Here is a 15,435-nt window from a genome sequence, read left to right as displayed (position 1 = left end):
CTTAGGTGTCGTTTCTGTTCATTTGAAACATTCCAGTATGAACATATGCTTATTTTTAAATGCCTCGGTGCATTTGCTCTCAGTTAGTAAAGAAAACTTCAGCTGGCTGTTTCCCGATGGAATCCACTTTCTCCACCCAGGGCTGGACCGCCAGCTGCCCCGCTTTTTGCCGGCTGCTTGCTGACCCTAATAGATGGCTTGGGATATTCGAAGGGTAATGTCTTTTCTGTCTGCAAAGCTCTTGATCCTGGGTCCTCAGTCATGGTTGCAAAGGAAATTCTCCCTCAGATTTCTTACAGAACTCCTGCAGCTGTCAGGCAGGGCAAGAAGCCAAAATACCCAGGGAACAACTTGAACAGGCATCAGCATAGTTCCCGCTCAGAGCAGGAGTCCCAACACAGAGTATCCTGTTCCTGTTCCTTTTCCTTTTGAAGCCAGAGATCAAGCCTTTGATTTGTGTGGTGATGATTATCGTGTAGCCTGCTGGGTGTACCGGGTTCTGGGAGTGGAGCTAAGAGGCACCTAATTCCCCCAGCACTCCCCGGAGCCTCCTGAGCCCCAGTAGATAACTTCACAGTCGAGCTGAGATTGTCTTTTTGCCTTTAAATTCATACATGCAGCCCAGAGGCCACTCAGCTTCCCGGTATTTTCATTAAGAATCCCCTCAGCAGTCGTTTTCATACTTCATAGCCTCTGATAAAGAGGAAAGAGCTTGCTATTCTGGCTTTGTTTCTGTTTGAAGAGCGCATCCCCAAAGGAATTCTATGTGTCCCAGATTCAACACAGCTGTTAATTAGAGCTGAGAACACTTGGTTGACCCCTGTGTGGCTAATTGCTAGAATTGAGAAGCGTCTCTAAGGGCCTCCCATGATAACAACTGAAAATTGTACTGAGCCTCACCTAATGCTTCTGGATCCAGTTCAGGATGGAAAGCAATAGGCTCCCTGTGGTTCCTGGCACAGGAGAGACAGCTATGTGCTGAAGGAGCAGCATTAAGGATTCTCTTCAGTGATTAAAACACCCACATTTCACTTTGGATGTGCGACTTGAGGCAGTGCGCTCGGGATGGCTGATGGGAGAGCTCCGAACCGTGCAATGGCGCAGGCGTGGCCTACTTCGGAGGGCTTCAGCTACTCCCCTAACATTGTGGTCTGATGCCAGCACTGCCACCACCTCGCCCCAGTTCTGTGGGATGGAGTGTGAGACAACTCCTGTCAGGACCCTAGGCCAGCTTCTGAGGTGGGGCCTCAGGCAACCATTCTGTCACCTAGCCCTTAAAATGAGAAAAATGCTTAAAAATCACCCAGCTCCCTGCCGGGCCCACAAGGGTGGCATAACCTCCCTGCCCCATTTGGTCTGTGGACAGGGAACAACAGTGGAAACAGCCAGAAACAGAAAGGTGGGCTGACAAGAGCTCGGTCTAAGTGGGAAAGGAGAGGAGATGAGGAAGAGAGGCCTGAAAATGAACTCTGGAAGTCGGAAAGACTGTCAGAGGGACAGTGGTCAGGGAGAAGAAAATGGGGACCGTGACATAGAGAGAGGAGGCATGAAGGATGGAAGAGGAATGGATGAGACCAGCCAAAGAGAGTGATAAGAGAAGTGGCTCTTCCTCTTTTCTCCCCAGGTCCTGGGGAGAAAGAAAATAGCAGAGCTGATGGTGAGTGTTTTGGCCTTCTCAGCCAAGAGGCCCAGAGCATACCCCAGATAGTTTAGTGCTCTGGCTGACTCCACCCCCCAGGCCTGGCCTACAGGAGGTGACCTGGAGCCAGCAGTGTAAGGAGAGACTTGTGATCCCTTTTCCAGAGGAGGCTCAAACTATGGGTCCAATTCCAGGGATAACAGCAACAGAAAAGCAACCCAGAGTCAGCCTTGCCCAAGGCCAGGTTGGGGAAAGACCCAAAGGAAGCTGGAAGAAAAGGAATCAACTTCGCTCTCTCCTAGACCATAGACTGGCTGTCAAGGGTACCTTGCTCCAGGGACAGCTGGGAACCCCACAGATCTTGAGTCTCTAATTGAACCTTCCAGACCCTTTCTTCTAACAGACACTTCTCACTAACAAACATACACAGAGGGCCCTGGGAGGGCTCAGCCTAGGTTGAGCAAGGATAGGGGAAAAACAGAGACAGTGAGCATGGCTGCTGCCTGCAGGCAATGGCTTGGAGAAAAAAAACAAATATGGGCTGGGCACAGTGGCTCACGCCTGTAATCCCAACACTTTAGGAGGACTACTTGAGCTCAGGAGTTTGAGACCAGTCTGGGCAACAAAGCAAGATCCTGTCATGGTGACATGCATCTGTAGTCCCAGCTACTCGGGAAGCTGAGGCAGGAGGATTGCTTGAGCCCAGGAGTTCGAGGCTACAGGAAGCTAGGATCATGCCACTGCACTCCAGCCTGGGTGACAAAGCAAGACTCTATCTCTTAAATAAAAGTTGAATACACAAGAAATCACAGTGTACAACACAGAAGAGCATCAAATGATTACCTAAATGGTGTAGTGTAGGCTCAAAGTATGTAGGGACTGGAAGGTGGGCCGATGAGGGCTGGAATAGTCAAGGAGACTTCACCAAGGAGGTAGGACTTGAGCATCAGTGAAGACTTCCAGGGTCTTCAAAGTCAGAAGTGCTTTACTTGGGTAAAATGACACAGCTGATCTCACTTGACTGGAAGGCTCATGGTAGAGAATGATGAGAAATCATGGTCCTTTATTGCCATAAAATGTACATGAAGCTTTATATTTGGAGACCTTTCATGTAAGTTTTCATAATTGCTCCTTACAAGCCTTCTAAGAAAAATTTTTTATTTTCAGAATTAGAAAACAGCTTAGATTTTATACCATCCAGGCTCCCCATACTACACTTAATAAAATGAATCCCAAAGGTCAGGGGACTAACTCAAGGTTACACAGTTAACAAGAGCCAGGACCCTACGTCAGGTCTTATTATTCTACTCAAACAGACTTTCCAAAAGCTGGATAGATGTAGTTTTGTTTTCATTTATATGGAATTACTTTCTAAAACAGAGACCTACAAGAAAAAGAGTAATTTTATATGTTTTGTTTCCTTACAATAAGAGAAATATATAATCTTCATAGAAAGCTTAGAAAACATAGATAAACCAAAAATTAAAATCATCCATAATCACCATAATCACAGCATCTAGTTCATAGGCTTTTTTAAATTAAAAAATTAATAAATAAATAACAAAAACAGAGATGGGGTTGTGCTATGTTGCCCAGGCTGGATTCGAACTCCTGGGCTGTGCTCAGCTTCCTGAGTAGCTGGGACTACAGATGTACACCACTGCACCCAGCTCTAGGCTTTTTGAAAATCATTAAACGTTTGTATTATTTTCAGTTGACCCTTACATACAAGTAGCTTTATCAGGAGCAAATGTCTCTGGTACCTTTAAAGGAGAGGCATTTCAGGCAGGACAATGTGGTAAGAAGAACATAAGATCTAGAAGCCGAAGATCTAGGACCAAGTTCTGTTTCAGTCATTACCAGCTGTGTGATCTTCCGTAAGTCAGTGAACTTCCTTGGGTTTCGCTTCCTCATTTGCAAAATGCTGGGGGTCCAGTGATCCACTTAGATGTCTGTTCTGAGTCTGGACTTCAAAAATCAAACATTGTAAACTTGGAACAGTTAGGGCCGGGCACAGTGGCTCATGCCTGCAATCCTAGCACTTTGGGAAGCCAAGGTGGGTGGATCACCTGAGGTCAGGAGTTCGAGACCAGCCTGGCCAATGTGGCGAAACCCCGTCTCTACTAAAAATACAAAAATTAGCTAGATGCACGTCCTGTTGGCGTGTGCCTGTAATCCCAGCTACTCAGGAGGCTGAGGCAGGAGAATCACTTGGACCCAGAAGGTGGAGGTTGTAGTGGGCCAATATTGCACCATTGCATTGCAGCCTGCGCAATAAGAGTGAAACTCCATCTCAAAAAAAAGAAAAAAGAAAAGAAAAAAACAAAACAAAACAAAACTTGGAACAGTTAATTAAAACAAAACAAAACAATATGTGATGTTTTTAAAGGAATGTAACAGCATGTTAAAATAGAGCTTTTCCTTTCTCAGAGTTTTGGCTGAGGCTCCAAAACTGAGAACAATAGGTTTCAGTCCCCCCTCCACATCCTAAGTGAGGTACAAGACTGTCTAGGCAGGACTTGCAAAGAGAGTGGCCTTGTGCCAGTTCTGCCATGGTTAGACATTCACCCATCTCCAGGCTTCCTAAGAGAAGGGACAGAGAGGCTGCGTTCTGCTATCAGTGGAAAAAGTTCTTCAGTGGAAGGCTGGTGGGTGGCAGTAGAGCAAAGCCAGGGGACCCAGAAGGAACAAGCCACACTTGCAGAAACAGTGGGGAAGTTTGTGCCAGGTTGACATGAGGAAGAAAGCTGGACTTGAGTCATCTTACAGACCCTACGAGGTCCTTCTGGATAATTCCAACATAAGAAACACTATGTGGGATGGTCAACTGGAATTCAAGTCATAAAGGGGAGAATGGAAGAGCCTAGCTAAAACGGGCACTGTCCAAACCAAGGGAATGCTTAGTAGGAGGGCCAAAGGAGGAAGGGTCTCTAAACAAATTCTCAAAAACACCTCACTAGAGAAATACCCGTTAGATCTGCTAGTTACCGAGGGTGCCGTGATTACAACTCAAGAGCCACTGAAGGCCTCTGTTTCTTTAATCCCCTCTCTCCTGGGCCCAGCTAATGCAAGAGGAGGCGAAACAAAGAGAAGACGATGACTGGAACCCCCTTCTTCCCTATATGCTTACAAGCCTAAGTTTGCTCACACTAGTGACAGGGAGAACTTTAATTTGGATAAGAAATTAAAATTTTGATATTAGATTGGGCTGAACTTTTCAATACCTGATGATAAACAGAAAATCATGGGCAGGGGCTGGGTGCCATGTCTCACACCTGTAATCCCAGCACTTTGGGAGGCCGAGGTGGGCAGATCACTTGGGCCGCGGAGTTGGAGACCAGCCTGGGTAAAATGAGGAGACCTTGTCTTTACAGAAAACTACAAAAATTAGCTGGGTGTGATGGTGCATGCCTGTGGTCCCAGGGAGGTTGAGGTGAGAGGCTCAGCAGAGCCCAGGACGTCAAGGCTACAGTGAGCTGTGATTGCACCACTGCACTCCAGCCTGCATGACAGAGCGAGACCCTGTCTCAAAAGAAAAAAGAGAAACCATGGATGGGTAGGGAAGAAAGATTTGAGAGAGGAGGGACAGTCTTTCTCAATCCATTTTGTGCTACTATAACAGAATACCTGAAACAGTAATTAATAAAGAGCAGAGATTTATTTCTTACAGTTCTGGAGGCCACTAAGTCCAAGGAGCCCACATTGATCAAATAACCTTCTTCTTTCTTTCTTTTTTTGAGACAGAGTCTCACTCTGTCACCCAGGCTGGAGTGCAGTGGCACAATCTGCAATTCTCCAGGCTCAGTCGAGTAGCTGGAATTACAGGCCCCTGCTACCACATCCGGCTAATTTTTGTATTTTTAATAGAGAGGGGGTTTCACCATATTGGTCAGGCTGATCTTGAACTCCTGACCTTGTGATCCACCCAACTCAGCCTCCCAAAGTGCTGGGATTACAGGTGTGAGCCACCACACCCAGCCTCTTGCTTTTGGTTTTGTTTTGTTTTTGTTTTTTTTGGTTTTTTTGTTGTTTTTTTTTTTTGAGACGGGGTCTTGCTCTGTTGCCCAGGATGGAGTGCGGTAGTGCAATAATGGCTCTCTGTGGCCTTGAACTCCGGGGCTGAAGCAATTCTTCCACCTCAGCCTCCAGAGTAGCTCGGACTACAAGCACATGCCACCACACTCAGCTAATTTTTTTATTTTTTGTAGAGATGAGGTCTCACTATTGTTGCCCAAGCTGCTCTCAAACTCTTGGGCTAAGAGATCCTCCCATCTCATCCTCCCAAAGTGCTGGGATTACAGGTGTGAACCAAAACATCCAGCCTAGCAGGGACCTTCTTGCTGCATCATCCCATGGCAAAAGGTGGAAGGGCAGGACAGCATGGACCCATGCATGCACATGAAAGAGAGGAAAAGAGGGAAGGAGAGAGGGAAGGAGGGAGAGAGGAGAGGGGGGAAGGAGGGAGAGAGGAGAGGGGGGAAGGAGGCAATGAGGGGAGGGGAGAGGGCTGAAATAATCCCTTTATCAGGAACCCACTCCCTCAATAATGACCTTAATCCATCAGTGCAAACAGAGCCCTCATGACCTAATCACGGCTTAAAGATCCCACCTCTCAACACCATTGTATTGGGGATTAAATTTCCAACATGTGAATTTCGGGGGACACATTCAAACCACAGCACAGTTATAAGATAGGACAAGTGCTTTCTGTTTGAGCCATCCCAAATCCATCTCGTTTAATATACTGGTTACAGGGGAATAACTTTGGGGAGTTGGGGAAGGATTGATTGCAAATAGGAGAGACTGGCGTCTATTGTCTAGATATTAGACAATGAGGCACTGTGGGCTGAGGCTATTCCTGAGGTAAACCTGGCAGGAATTAATGACTGCTTAGATGTGGAAGGGAAGAACGGTGGATGACTCATGTCAGCTTCTAAAGTTTCTAGCCTGAGAGTCTGAAAGATGGCGACTTGATGGATAGCAATGCCACATTCTATAGCTGAATATGTGTTCTATAGAGACCACACACTTAGGTCAACGATGCTGCGTTTTTGGAACTCTTCAACTGAGTTTCTTCGGAGCCAATGGCTTCTGAGCCAATTCATGAGTCATATAAAAGAATCAATCTCATTACTTTTCATTTCTTCAGTTTTTCATTTAGTCCATCACTTAGCAAGCTTTCGTTAAGTGTTCCCTATGCATTATGATGCATTGTGTTAGTCACTGCAGAGAAAAATCAGCAGGACACAGGGTCAGTCCTCAAGGAGTTCAGCCTACTCCAGTTAAATATCGGGGTAACCATGGTTTTTGTGGCCTTGTCCCCCTTTAACTCCTTTATGTCACTGTTCTTCATGTGAGAAAGAGCAGAGTATCATGTACATTGGGTATAGACCATCTTAAGTCCATGATCTTATCACGTTTTGTCTGAGTTATTTTAGGTCCTGCAGAACTTAGGTTGTTATGACAACATGGCCCAGAAACTTGATCTCTGTCCAAATTTGTACTTTCTAAATGTAAGCAGACCCTCAAAATCAGTATAAAAATCACTGGCACAAAATGTACCCACACAGGCCCATACAAATGTGTTCTCTCTGCTTGTCTGTCTCTCACTATACCTGTAATGCACACACACATACTTACACAAACACACTTATTCATACCAATCAGATGCCGTTCAATCTCATAACAATATATATCTAGCATTCAGAATATCAAAGTTTTATGCTAAATCCTCTAGGGAATATGAAAAATTTATAACATAGTTCTTTCCGGAGGCCCACAGCTTAGTAGGAAAAACAGATACACTTATAAATAGGGATATGTAGGCCAGGCACGGTGGCTCACACCTGTAATCCCAGCACTTTGGGAGGCTGAGGTGGGCAGATCATGAGGTCAGGAGATTGAGACCATCCTGGCTAACACGGTGAAAGCCTGTCTCTACTAAAAATACAAAAAATTAGCTGGGCATGGCAGCATGCGCCTGTAGTCCTATCTTCTCGGGAGGCTGAGGGAGGAGAATCCCTTGAACCCAGGAGGAGGAGGTTGCAGTGAGCCGAGATCGTGCCATTATACTCCAGCCTGGGCGACAGAGTGAGACTGTCTCAAAAAATAAATAAATAAATAGGGATATGTGATGCAAAGTTAGCAATGAGGTGATGTAATAAAAGAATAAGGCAATTAACAAAGGAGAAAATCTACAATAACCTCTTATGCTTAAGTTGCTTATTTTTTGGAACTCAGGGGCAGAGATCTGAGTTCCTCATACTCCAGTGTGTTCAACAAACATTCTCATAGCACCTATTATGTGGCAGGCACCTTTCTTGGCCATGAGAATATGTGTTTTGTTTTTTTTTAAGAGGCGGAGTTTCATTCTGTTGCCTAGGTTGGAGTGCAATCGCATGATCTCGGCTCACTGCAACCTCAAGCGATTCTCCTGCCTCAGCCTCTTGAGTAGCTGGGATTACAGGTGCGTGCCACCATGCCCAGCTAATTTTGTAGTTCTTTTAGTGGAGACAGGGTCTCACCATGTTGGCAGGCTGGTCTCCAACTCCTCGTCTCAAGTCATCCGCATGCCTCGGCCTCTCAAAGTGCTGGGATTATAGGCGTAAGCCACTGAGCCCCATGAGAATATGTGACTTTTATTTAAATTGGGGATACAGTCATTAAACAAGCAAATATCTGAGAGTGGTGACAGTGGAAAAATTAAAAGCAGGATAGTGAGATAGCAAGTCCTCAGACGGTTCTTTGGTTTGGGTGGTCAGAGAAAGCTTCTCTAAGGATGTGACATTTAACTAAGACCTGTGCAACAGAAAGGAGCCCACCTTGAGGAGGAAGACCAGAAAGATGAGCATCTCAGACAAATGGAACAGCTACCCCCAGCAAGAATGCATTGTGTGCACGGGAGAAACTAAAAGAAGCCAGGAGTGCCTGGAATACTGTGGGCAAAATGGGGAGAACAGGATGAGATGAGATTGGCTAGGTGGGCAGTGATCAGGTAATGTAAGACTAGATTTGAAAATAATACAAAGTTTGAGGCTGGGCGCGGTGGCTCACGCCTGTAATCTCAGCACTTTGGGAGGCCGAGGCGGGTGGACCACGAGGTCAGGAGATCGAGACCATCCTGGCTAACACAGTGAAACCCCGTCTCTACTGAAAATACAAAAAATTAGCCAGGCATGGTGGTGGGTGCCTATAGTCCCAGCTACTTGGGAGGCTGACACAGGAGAATGGCGTGAACCCGGGAGGCGGAGCTTGCAGTGAGCCGAGATGGCACCACTGCACTCCAGCCTGGGCGACAGAGACTCTGTCTCAAAAAAAAGAAAATAATATAAAGTTTGACTGGTCTTTAAGCACATTGTACACACACACACATGCACACACAATGTGAACATGCACACACACACACACAGACACACACACACAAAGTTCCAAAAATGTTTCAAGCTTTGGCAGAACTGCTGGAAACTATGACTGCTTTGGAAGAAATAACATTCATTTGGATGAAGCTTAAAAACTCATTACTTTATATCCACATCTAATACTTAATTTGACTAAGAAAATCCAAAGAACAAAAGAATATTTGCAAACTGTACATGAGCTCTAAGTTTTATCGACGGTATCACTTAACAGAGTAGAGACTCCTAGAGAACAGTTTAAAAACAAGAAACCCCGTGATAGCAAGCAGAAGGGGTGAAGCAATTCCCACTCTGAGGGGGTGAGGAAGGACAGTTTTTGCTGTGCTTCTCGTTAGGCTGGAGGTGTTTGTTTGCCACATTCTTGTCATTGGTTCTGGACAAGGGGCCCCTCTCGTATTTTCTGTTGCCATTTCCTCAGTCTTCACTTCCGTAGGCATCCTCTCTAGTATGTTTGGAGTACGTCCTCAGAGAGAGTTATTTATTTTTGATCGATACGTGGGTTATGTTCCATGTGTGATTTTAACCAGCCAACATATTGTTCTATCTCTCATTTATTCATGCCGTACTATGAATTATAGGTCATCCATGTTGCTCCGTATATCTCTAATTCATCACTTCTAATTACTACAGAGTGTTTTGTGATAAGGACCCTTCATATTTTAGTTATTCATTTCCCTAGAGATGGATACTAGCTTGAGGCGCACTTTTTTTTTTCTTTTTTTTGGAGATGGAGTCTTGCTCTGTCACCTAGGCTGGAGTGCAGTGGGTACGATCTCGGCTCGCTACAATCTCTGCCTCCCAGGTTCAAGTGATTCTCCTGCCTCAGCCTCCTGAGTAGCTGGGACTACAGGTGTGCGCCATGACGCCCAGCTAATTTTTGTATTTTTAGTAGAGACGGGGTTTCATCATGTTCGCCAGGCTGGTCTCGAACTCCTGGCCTCAAGTGGTTCAACTGCCTCAGCCTCCCAGAGTGCTGGGATTACATGCAATGAACATCCTCATAAAGGTGAACGTTTGGGCCTGAGGTGAGCTTCTCTTGGGGGTTGCAGGGCCAAAAAGGCTCCTGTCACTCAGCTTCTCTGGGGAAGGTTGGATTGCTGTCCTGAATGAATGCACTAGTCCATGTGCCCATTATATTTTCACAAATGATTTCTACAGAATACACTGAGTCTTGGGGACATTTGGTGGCATATTCAAGGTCAAACATGTACACGTCTCAGAATCAACATCCAAGTCTTCCCCTTCAGTCTACAGCTTTTTCCACTGGGAAAATGCCTTTCTGAAGAAGCTGACACTTACCTACATGATGTTCATAAACACAGACGCAAAGTTTAGTTGAATTACTCTTTAAGGAGTATAATTATCCTTCTCTGCCCTCATTCCATGATGATTGATTGAAATGCAGCTACAGGAGACACTAGGTTTTTTTTCTTTGTGAGGTCAAGGTTTCATTTCCTTTCATCATGAAATCACATGTTCTAAGCAAGTATGTGCTAAGGATAAGTTACTTCCTTTCCATGAAGGAACTTACCATCTAATTTCCTTTCATAGCACAGTCAACATCAATACAGATAGCAGATTTTGTAAAATTCTCCTGTAGTTCTGTTTTCTTGCATCTGCATCCCATCACTTCAGAATCCTGCAAAATTGACAGCTTTACCTGGTTCCTGTTCTCCATTTCCAGAGACTGCAAACTCCCTCAAACTTCAGGTCCCCAGTATCAGTCATTTAGGAAGACATTTTTGAGGCTGGTGGACACTGCTCAATGTGTATGTAACACAGTGAGTTTGGTGAGAGCACAGTGCTTTCTGAGCAGGTATGACAGAACCAAAAACTGAATCCATTTTAGCTACAGTTGGTTGTGTCCTTGGATTTGAAATAATTACTTTCCTAGACATGTGGTTCCCAGATGAAAGCCATGCTGTGATTTGATTTTTTTAAATGCAAAAAAAAAAAAAAAAATCTGTAGCAGAAAATTCATCACCAACATGTTAAGGAATTTGATGACTAAAAATAATCTCTCCACAGAGTGCATTAACGTGGTGTGCAGATTTGGGAAAAGGATGAACCTACTGGGGAGTCTGTATGATTACACCTGTAATCCCAGCACTTTGGGAGGCCAAGGCGGGCGGATCATGAGGTCAGGAGTTCGAAACCAGCCTGGCCAACAGAGTGGAACCCTGTCTCTACTAAAAATACATAAAATTAACCAGACATGGTGGCAGGCGCCTGTAATCCTAGCTATTTGGGAGACTGAGGCAGAAGAATTGCTTGAACCTGGGAGGCAGAGGTTACAGTGAGCCAAGATCACGCCACTGCACTCCAGCCTGGGCAACAGAGCGAGACTCCATCTCAAAAAAAAAACAAAAAAAGAAGAAAAGGAATGACATCAACAATGGACTGGGGCAGCTTTTGACTTGCTTAGCATCAAGAGGCTGTCCCACATGACAAAACAATATTTGAATCAATTAAATAACAAGTGCTTACAAATATTATGGATACTAGCCCTCGAATCAAATTAACTCCTAAAGGCAAGTTACAAGTCAGGGAGAGCTCAACACAAGATATTCTCAGCATCTTTTGATTCTGTGTTGGAATCTGGACTTGACAGTCAACTCCAAACACAATTAGGTGGAGCCCACTCTACCTTCTCAGAAAATGATTCTCCTAGTTCCTGGAGAAAAAAAAACACTTAGCTGTTTCAAAAGTAGAAAAGCATTAAAGCCAGGAATGATCATGGGGCAGGCAGGTAGCCTGAGTGTTAGGTGAAGGTTGAAAACACTGACGTATTTAAACACTGAGTCTCTAAGCCCAAGGCCATTCATTATTAAGGCTCTAGGGACTTGGGACCAAATTTAGTCTGCATTAGTGTTTTTTTGCTTCTGTTTTTGTATTAGCTCCAATGCGTGGGGTTTTGACATTGGTTTTTCTGTGTCCTGGGAAGGGCATGAAGTCTCTAGTTAGCCCTAGTTCCCCCACTCCCTGTTGTCTTATATCCCCACATGGTGGTTAATTTTATGTGCCAGCTTGGGTGGGCCATGGTGCTCAGATACTTTGTCAAACATTATTCTGGATGTTTTATGTGCAGGTGTTTTTTGAATGAGATTAACGTTTAAATCTGTGAACTTTGGCCAGGCGCAGTGACTCACGCCTGTAATCCCAACACTTTGGGAGGCCAAGACAGGCAGATCATTTGAGGTCAGGAGTTCAAGACCAGGCTGGCCAACATGGTGAAACCGTCTCTACCGAAAATGCAAAAATTAGCTGGGCATGGTGGCAGACACCTGTAATCCCAGCTACCTGGGAGGTTGAGGCATAATTGCTTGAAGCCAGGAGGCAGAGGTTGCAGTGAGCCAAGGTTGTGCCACTGCACTCTAGCCTGGGGAACAGAGTGAAACTCCATCTCAAAAAAAGAGAGAGAGAGAGAAGGCAGGAAAGGGCCAGAGAGAGCAAAAGAAGAGATGCAAAGGCTTCCATTCCATTGATTTTTCTCTTGATTGTCTAGCTCAGCACTGTCCAATAGAAATAGAATGCAAGCCATATATATAATTTTTAATTCCCTAATATCACATTAAAAAGGTATAAAAAGAATAGATAAAATCAATGTTAATAATGCATTTTATTAATGTGTTTTATTTGACTTAATATATTTAAAATATTGTCATTTCAACATACGGCACCAGCTACATTTCAAGTGCCCAATAGCTGCACATAGGTAGTGGGTACCGTATTGAAGTGCTCAACTCAATATCCCAGAACTCATTTCCTACAGCCCCCAGGGCCTCCCAGCACCCTGCTCTCTGATCACAGATTCCAATCACATTTCCCTCCACTATCCGGGGTTTCCCTGCCATACACACTCAACTCTCCCAGCCAGATAGGAGAAATTTCACTTGCTTTTTCCATCTTATTTTTTCTCTGGCTCTAAACCAATATCTGACCTTTGGCAATGTGCTTCATTTCACCTACTCTGGTGAGAGGTAGTAAGATTTTTTTTCCTCTTTCCGTTTCATCTTTGTGTGTCTGGCATTTGGCATACACCCTGGCACATGTCACTGCCTCATAGGTGGGTGGCTTTGGGGCATTTAAACAGGAGGGAGGTTCGGAAGACCCGTTGAGAGTAAAATCATGAAGATCAGGCTGTTTATACCAGGTGCCTTGATGAGCTACATCTTCACCTTTGGGATAAGTGCTCAAAGCCTTCAGGCTTCCCCCCTTGAGCTGGCTTCCCATGGGCAATGGTCAGGCCAGCTGTATGGCACAGAGCCTCCCACACAGCTGGACTCAGCAATGTCTGAGAAACCCAACTGAATCGACTTCAGGCAGAAGAGACTAGCCAACTGTGGGGCCTGGGCTGAGACTCCGGCAGGAATACCTACTGGGAATTGGCCCAGGGAGGGAGCCACGCAGCTCTCTGAGTGAAGAGTGTTCTGTGCAGCAGGAGGACACGTTTCTGCAGTTGGAGGAGCAGCTCGCGGCTTAGAGGGAATATCACCCTGGATATGGCCATGGCAGCAGCCATCTCACCAGGCCAGTTCCACACTATGGTTCTGAGAGTTGTTACTGGAAGCTTAGCCGAGAGCCTGTTCTTCCAGCCCTTCCAATGCTTATATGAGCTACTTAATAAATCCCTTTCTGCCTAAGCTATTTAATATAAACTTTATTGTTGAAACCAAGAATCTGACCCAATGTAATTAATTATGGTATCAGTATTAGGGTTTTCCTTTATACTGTTAAGTGCATTTATATCTCTGTTATCTGAGGCAAGGGTCTGGGGAAATGAGCATGGTTACCAATGGGAATATAAATTGGTAAAACTTCTAGAAGGGCATGTTGGTAGTATTTATTTAAATTATAAAGGCACTTACCCTTTTGACCAGTATTCCAATTATAGGCATTTGTTCTGCAGATACACTTGCATATATAGAAGTTGAGTTATGTACAGTTGCAGCATTGTGTGTAAGAACAAAATATTTTAAATCACCTGAAAGCAACAAGAAGAATAAGAAACTTTATCTTGATGAAATGACTAAGCTGCTTTTACCTGGAACTTTAATATATGTGAAGGAAGGCTGTCTTCTATGGTGATAATCCAATTAAGGTAAGAAGGAGATCCAAACCAATAGCTAGAGATTGCATATTGCAGGCAGAGCTGGCAGGACTCAAACTGTCCAACACAAGTGGATACTCTGGGATGCAAAACGAAAATATCTGGCTTAGAAAAAGCTTTTGTGCAGGCCAGTTATTGAGGCTCCCTTAGACCCCATTTGAGACCATGAAGGGGCAGGGGCAGCAGGGTGAGGAAAGAATCTTGGCACAGTGACACAGCATGGAGGGATAGCTATCAGTCATAAGCAGCCCTGCCGATGCTAGCCTTTCTCTCTGTAGAGGAGCAAAGGTTAGACCAGCTCACACAAGCACACATATGAATCCCTGCTGGGATCATGGGGGCTCAGGTAGGGGTTTGCCACTCTGCTCTGGTGCCTTCCCACAGCAAAGAGGCTGTCTAGGCGGCAGGGGCTCTAGGAGACACTATTCATGTTGTATTCCACGTCAATGGCGCCCCCTGGAGAGAAGACAATTTGGATGTTGTCCATTGGAAATAGTGTGTGTCAACCCTGCAGGAAAAGTGCCCTCATTCAAAGGTGAGAAGTAACTAAAAGAGAAACAGCACACAAATCTTTAGGAAAATACAAGAAGGAGAAAGGAGGAAATCAATAAGGAAACAATTGGCAGGCAAAGAACACAGACACATCTTGCCTCAAAACTGGTGAAAATCATGACCAAACACAGTAGTCCCCTGCCCTTATCCACAGAGGATACGTTCCAAGACCCCCAGTGGATGCCCAAAACCACATTCAGTACCAAACCCTATATACTATGTTTTTTTTCCTATATGTGCTTTTTTTTTTTTTTTTTTTTTGAGACAGAGTCTCGCTTTGTTGCCCAGGCTGGAGTGCAGTGGCATGAACTCTGCTCACTGTAACCTCCATCTCCTGGGTTCAAGCCATTCTCCTGCCTCAGCCTCCTGAGTAGCTGGGACTACAGGCATGCACCACCATGCCCGGCTAATATTTGTACTTTTAGTAGAGAGGGGGTTTCACCATGTTGGCCAGGCTGGTCTTAAACACCTGGGCTCAAGTGATTCACTCTCCCCGGCCTCCCAAAGTGCTGGGATTACAGGTGTGAGCCACCGTGCCTGCCCCCCTATATGTGCATGTCTATTTGATAAAGTTTAATTTCTAAATTAGGCACAGTAAGGCTGGGCTCAGTGGCTCACACCTGTAATCCCAGCACTTTGGGAGGTTGAGGCACGAGGATCACTTAAGCTCAGGAGTTCCAGACCAGCCTGGGCAACATAGCAAAACTTTGTCTCTATAA

At 45.0% G+C, this 15,435-nt stretch overlaps 1 long non-coding RNA gene across 1 annotated transcript in view; it reads right to left on the bottom strand.

Moving 5' to 3' along the window:
- The window catches only part of LOC131381074 (uncharacterized), a 29,584-nt gene extending 15,574 nt beyond the window's left edge, over window positions 1–14,010 (bottom strand). Inside the window, exon 1 of the long non-coding RNA XR_009209521.1 lies at window positions 13,923–14,010. This is a non-coding gene — a long non-coding RNA (uncharacterized LOC131381074). The remainder of the gene's footprint in view (window positions 1–13,922) is intronic.
- Between the last annotated feature and the right edge of the window lie 1,425 nt (window positions 14,011–15,435).

The sequence above is a fragment of the Hylobates moloch genome, unplaced genomic scaffold (assembly GCF_009828535.3).
Source record: "Hylobates moloch isolate HMO894 unplaced genomic scaffold, HMol_V3 SCAFFOLD_13, whole genome shotgun sequence".
Taxonomy (NCBI): domain Eukaryota; kingdom Metazoa; phylum Chordata; class Mammalia; order Primates; family Hylobatidae; genus Hylobates; species Hylobates moloch.
This window is presented reverse-complemented; position numbering and strand designations above follow the sequence as displayed.